We start from the raw sequence: 6,849 nt of genomic DNA, 5'->3' as shown, positions 1-6,849 counted from the left end.
CCAGACGTTAAGCTTGGCTTTTTGCCTTGCGACAAAAGGGAGAGCTGCGACCCAACCCGATGCGAAAGCGAAGGGTGCATGGCACAGGGGGAGCTGTGTCGAGGGACCATACATCAGTCCCTTCTTTTCGCAGGGCACAGAACAACAGGTGCTCTGCATGCCGGCGATCTCGTTTGTCGACGTGGGATCGCGACGCGTGTCGGCAAGGGTGCTTCGCCGCGCCCCTGGGTATCCGGGGCGTGTTCTGCCAAACCCAGGTGGTGGTAACATCGCCTGGGCCAGGTTAGATGGGTCCAGACCGCCGAAAGCCTGGGGGACCGGCCCGCCACCTGAGTAGGAGTGGGTCCCTGGCCGAGAGGTGGAAACTCGGGCAAGTAGGCGGCGAAGGGCGAGAGGTGCATCCGCCTCTCCGGAGTGCGGGGTGCAGTTGCCGGGGTGCGTCGCGTGAAATCGCCGATGACGAAGTCACCGAGGGGGACCAGTGCGCTGGAAACGGCGCGCTGAACCCAGCAGCTCTGGAGTGCTCTTGACCTAGGGGCGAGGTCGGTGAGCGAGCTGCAGAAGTCCCCCCCCATGCCAGAGGAGCCGGTCCGGGGCAAGAGACGGGCTCCCACCCCTTTTTTATCACTCGTTCATCATGGCTACACCAGAAACGAGTGATTCGAGTGCGCCAACGCGAGCTTCCGTGATGTCTGAACCCGCTCCTCAGGACGAGTCGGGACAGGCAACTGAGGAAAACGTTCTACAAAGACACACGAGAATATCATTGCTCCTCGAGCAACATATTAAAATGGTAAAATTAGTCAAGCGGCTCTGACTATAATTAAAAATGAACTGGCGGCGTGGGCTATCGCAAACGCCAAGCTTGAGGGTCGAGTGGAAGAACTGACAAAAGAAAATGAGAGACTAAGGAAACAACCCGGAAAGACCTGGGCGGCGGTGGTCGCACAAGCGCCACCAAAACCGCAGACTACAAAGGATACCATTGCAAAAGTTACTAAAAGATCTGACACAACGGTATTCCTAAGAACCCTACCAGGCCAAGACACTAGCGTAAAAAGAATACAGGAATTGCTTACGACAACTATCAATCCAGCTAAAGACAAAATTAAAATAAATAAGGTAAAACCCAGCAGAAACTCTGTCATTGTTGAAGTAGCTTCAGAAGAAGACAAAGAGAAACTGTTAAATAATGCAAAACTAAACTCGGTGGTCAAATGCGAGCCACCGAGGAAAAGAAACCCATTGGTCATCTTGTATGATGTACCAACAGTCATGACGAATGAAGAACTGCAAAAATCTATAAAGGCTCAGAATTTTGATGATATGACAGAAGAAGAATTTAAAGCAAACTTCAATTTGAGATTCAAAACCGGGCCTCGGGACCGTGATGTGGTCCATCACGTTGCCGAGGTCTCCGCTCACATGTGGAAAAGAATTACAGCAATGGGCAGACTATATGTCGGCTTTCACGCCATTAATACACGCGACTTTCTGGTCGTACCGCGTTGCCACAATTGTGGAGATCTCGACCACGTTTTGAGGCACTGTACCAGGGGGTCGGCCTGCTCGAAATGTGGCGAGGATGGCCACGTCAGGAAGGACTGTAGGGCTGCGGCGGTTTGTATCCCCTGCAAGAGACGGGGTAAAAAGCCCTGTGGTACCACGGGACGTAGCTGCCCCACCTACAGACTTCTGGAACAGAGGCTCATTTCAAGAATAGACTATGGCTGATCAAACCAAAGCCAACAGGATGCCCAAAAGGAAATCCCCTAGCAAAAGGAGGAGGGATGCCCTGAGGGCGAGTGCTTTCAAGCTTTTCTTGAGGTTGCACATGGGCACCACAGCCAGAACCGTAGATAAAAGCACTCAAACCGACTCTACCACTACGGATAGAGGGACACAAACGAGGCCTCTGGCAGTCACGCTCCCCTCCTCCCCAAGCAGGGAAACAAGGCCGACAAAAGACCTACGGCAACGGCATCCTGTACCAGAGACGGTGGCAGTCTCAGCAGAATTAAATATAACAACAAAACAACCAGTTCAAGAAAATAAAATAACTAGTTCAAGTGAACCAGATGCAATAAAAGATCCTGTAGTGAGACTGCCACCTGTCGATCCAGTCAGAGTCTATCCAAACCTGGAACTCACCATGCAACTGGCGAGGCTGGAGCAGCCGACTACCCTGACCACTGCCTTGAGACATGTGGTTCGGGTGGGACATGAATATGGACAGAGAGTCACCTTCTCGGTAATGGAGGCTGTGGACAGAATTCAACTCAAGTCAGTGAATCTCCCCACTGACTTCGGAGCCCTGCGTGACCTACTAAAGAAAGTCTTTGACAGACGTGGAGAAAAATTCGACCTGAATGAAATTTATCGACAAGCTGTTCTGGCAAATGGACGTATCACATTCGACTGGAACAAAACATGGCCTCATGACAGGATTCACACATACACTCCATAGACAACTACATGACGGAAATCACCATTGGCCAACTAAACACCCATAACAGCAGACTTGTCATGCAGGAGTTGCGAAGGGAAGTGGAGGAGAGGAGACTGGATGTGGTCTGCCTGCAGGAGCCGTACTCCCTAAACGGGAAGATTGCTTTCACAGCTGCGACCTGGCAAGTCGTCTGCAGAGGTGAAGACCCAAAAGCGGCAATTATTATCACTAACAAACTGATAAGGGCTACAGTTCTAACGCAGTTCACAACCAGCCACTGCAACGTCGTGGAGCTGCAATCTCCAGCAGGAGCTATTATTATGATCAACACATACTTTCAATATGGTGATGATATTGAAAGACACCTAGCTCATCTCACCACAGCTATCACGGCGTTGCGGGGGCGGAAAACATTTGTGACTGCCGATATGAATGCCAAATCCCCCTTATGGTACAGCGGCACCAGGGATCCCAATGGAGAGAAGGCAGAAGAAGCCATCATGGCCTTGCAGCTTGTAGTGGCTAACAAGCCAGGCAACCCTCCGACCTATGCGGCGGGAGGGGGCCAAGGCACAAACATCGACGTGACCCTGGCTACGCCAAACGCAGCATACCTAATCCAGCAATGGAAAGTAGTTGAGAATGCCACTACAAGTGACCACAATCTTATTACTTTCAACATAGGAGATGGCGAGAGCCGCTGGGCCATGGGGTGGGAAATACAATACAATTACAATAGAGCCGACTGGGAGAGACTTGCTGGGGAGTGCGACATTCCTCCGATATCAGAAGGTGACGACCACAGACACTTTGACGTTGACAACAGAGCCGAAGAACTGGTCTCAGTAATAACTCGAGCAGTCAAGGCAGCCGTACCTACTAGGAGGAGGGCCATGGCGGCCTCTCCATCACCATGGTCTGCTGAACTAGAGGAGATGCGCCGGTCGGTCAGAAGGCTCAGGAGGCACTACCAGCGCAGTGTCGTCTGGCAAGAAAGACAAAGATGGCTGCAGCTTTACCGGGAAGCCAAAGATAACTTCCAAAAACAGCTACGGGAAGTTAGAACAAAAAGTTGGGAACACTTTGTTCTGAACCAACTAGCATTAGACCCATGGGGAGTTCCCTACAGGCTTGTCCGGGAAAAGATCCGTTCTCCGATGGAGCTTTCAACCGTCAGGCATGGGGACCGGATGACGGGGTCTTGGCAGGAAACTGCTGAGGTCCTTCTCCACTCCCTGTTGCCTGATGATACAGCGGATGAGACAGATGAACAACGGCAGCTGCGGGAGAATAACAACAATGCGTATGAAAATGATATGGCAGTCTACCCATTCTCAGAAGAAGAGGTAGCTGGCCACATAAATTCCCTGAAGAGAGGAAAAGCTCCTGGGCCAGACGGTATTGTGGCGGAAGTGGTGCAATTCCTGGCCCCCCAGATAGTCGCCCCTCTAACTCATTTATATAACGAATGCCTCAAGCAGAAAAAGTTCCCTCGAATATGGAAGAGGGCAAATGTGGTAATTATAAAGAAAGGGGCTGACAAAGACCCAGCAGAAACCAAATCTTATAGACCTATCTGCCTGCTTGATCTGCTTGGGAAGATTCTGGAGAGACTTCTGGCTGATAGACTGGCGGCACACCGAGTGCTGTGCGGAATGAGCAACAGGCAGTTTGGCTTCAGGTCTGGACGATCGGCATCTGATGCAATCGCCCTGGCGGCCGAGGTCTGCGGCTCTACCCCGTACAAGTACGTTGTTGGCATCATGGTGGATATAAGTGGCGCCTTCGACAACCTGTGGTGGCCTTCGCTCTTCTCCTGCTTAAGGGAGAAGGAGTGTCCAGGGCCGCTATATGGCTGTCTGAGGAGCTATTGTGAAGATCGGGAGGTCTGGCTATCATCTGCTAGCACAAGAGTAAGGAAAACTATCACCAAGGGATGTCCCCAGGGTTCCGTACTGGGTCCGCTGTTCTGGGACATCCACATGGAACCCTTACTAGATACATTACAACAAAGCGACGAAGTGCTGGAGGTGATAGCCTACGCAGATGATCTCCTCCTACTGGTCGGCGGCCGTAGCCGAGAGGACATAGAGCCTAAGATCGAGAGAGCAATAAACACACTCCAACTGTGGTGCCGCAAGACAAAAATGACAATTTCACCGGCCAAGTCTACCTATCTTCTTCTAAAGGGACAATTAGCTCGTAACCCAACTGTTAGGATAGATGGATCACCAGTTCTCCGGCGACGTGAGACACGCTATCTAGGTATCATCATTGATGAGAGGTGGACTTTCAGTAGACACATTGAAACCGTAACTCAAAGAGCTTTACAGGTACTCAACAACCTCATCTCCATTGGGCATAAGCGGTTTCATCTTCCACCACATCTCATCAAACTCTATCATAACAGTATACTAATATCCATAGTGGGTTACGGATCCGGAGTCTGGGCACACAGGCTCACGAGGGTGGTGCCCGCCATGACAGTGAGGAGAGTGCAGAGAAATATGATCCTGAGATCAGTGGGGGCATACAGAACTACACCGGGAGGAGCCCTGTTAGTTATTATGGGGCTTTGCCCCCTGGACATCAAAATTCGGGAGCAGGCCGCTTGGTACTGGACTAAAAAGGGGAATTTGGAAAAAACCGAGGAAATTCTGGGCAGCAGGACAGAAAATAAAGTAGAAATTAGGAAAAAAGGGGAGCTGCTATGGCAACTTTCGTGGGAAACCGAAGAAACAGGGCGTCGTACCTTTGAGCTCCTACCAGATGTTAGGGAAAGGATGGAAATGTCACATTTCGATCCATCCCGGGGACTCATCCACTTCCTCACTGGGCATGGACCGTACTCGACATATCTATGTCGATTTGGTAAAAAGGCGACACCTGCGTGTGACTGTGGTGTTCCGGAGGGTACTCCTGACCATGTAGTCTACGAGTGCCCCCTTTTCAATGATGTGGCCTCAGTACTGCGGGACCAACTACCACATAATGACACTTTTAGACTAATCAGACATCGCGACACTTTCGACATCATAAACAAACTGGCTAACGCGGTATCTCAGAAAGTCCTAAAGGACTACCTGAAAGACCTATAGTAGCACAAAAAGAGATAACCCAGGACACAGATAGAGTATGATACCCTACTCCCAAACCGCCTGGGCGCGGAAAGGCCGACTTCCTCAGTCTGAATCCGCCGCGCCACAGGATTCTGGGGGGGTGGGGTGCAGCCTTACCAAACCAGACAACGCACCGGACTTGACATTAGGATAAGTTAGTTGTAGGACTTAGTTTTTAGATTTTATTATTAGTAACCTGCAGCGATCACCATCTCGGCCTGCCCAGTGTCAGGGGCACGCTCATTGGGGTTAGCTCAATGAGCAAGGCTCTACAGTAGGTTTATATAAATTAGCTGACACAACTGTAACGCTGTAGGATTAGTAACTAGTCTAAAGATTAAATGTTTGTAGTAGACTAACAATAATGTTGCCCATTGCTTACTGTTCACTTATATACTAACTAGTTACTACATAGAACTTAGAATTAGCTGCTAATTACCCTTGTATAACTAACTTGGCCCACTAATCAAATAAGGCAGTGGGCTAGATGTAAAATTAACATTGTTTATGGAAATAAAGAATTTTTTAAAAAAAAAAAAAAAAAAAAAAAAAAAAAAAAAAAAAAAACAGAGTCCCGACCAGAGATGGAAGGGACGCTTTTATTAGATCAAAACCAATCGGATTGGCTCGTCTGGTCCGTTTGCCTTGGTGACTCTGAATAACTTTGGGCTGATCGCACGGTCCTCGTACCGGCGACGCATCTTTCAAATGTCTGCCTTATCAACTGTCGATGGTAGGTTCTGCGCCTACCATGGTTGTAACGGGTAACGGGGAATCAGGGTTCGATTCCGGAGAGGGAGCCTGAGAAACGGCTACCACATCCAAGGAAGGCAGCAGGCGCGCAAATTACCCACTCCCGGCACGGGGAGGTAGTGACGAAAAATAACGATACGGGACTCATCCGAGGCCCCGTAATCGGAATGAGTACACTTTAAATCCTTTAACGAGTATCTATTGGAGGGCAAGTCTGGTGCCAGCAGCCGCGGTAATTCCAGCTCCAATAGCGTATATTAAAGTTGTTGCGGTTAAAAAGCTCGTAGTTGGATTTGTGTCCCACGCTGTTGGTTCACCGCCCGTCGGTGTTTAACTGGCATGTATCGTGGGACGTCCTGCCGGTGGGGCGAGCCGAAGGCGTGCTTGCGCGTCCCGAGGCGGACCCCGTTGAAATCCTACCAGGGTGCTCTTAGTTGAGTGTCTCGGTGGGCCGGCACGTTTACTTTGAACAAATTAGAGTGCTTAAAGCAGGCAAGCCCGCCTGAATACTGTGTGCATGGAATAATG

Source organism: Schistocerca gregaria, unplaced genomic scaffold (assembly GCF_023897955.1).
Source record: "Schistocerca gregaria isolate iqSchGreg1 unplaced genomic scaffold, iqSchGreg1.2 ptg000398l, whole genome shotgun sequence".
Taxonomy (NCBI): domain Eukaryota; kingdom Metazoa; phylum Arthropoda; class Insecta; order Orthoptera; family Acrididae; genus Schistocerca; species Schistocerca gregaria.
This window is presented reverse-complemented; position numbering follows the sequence as displayed.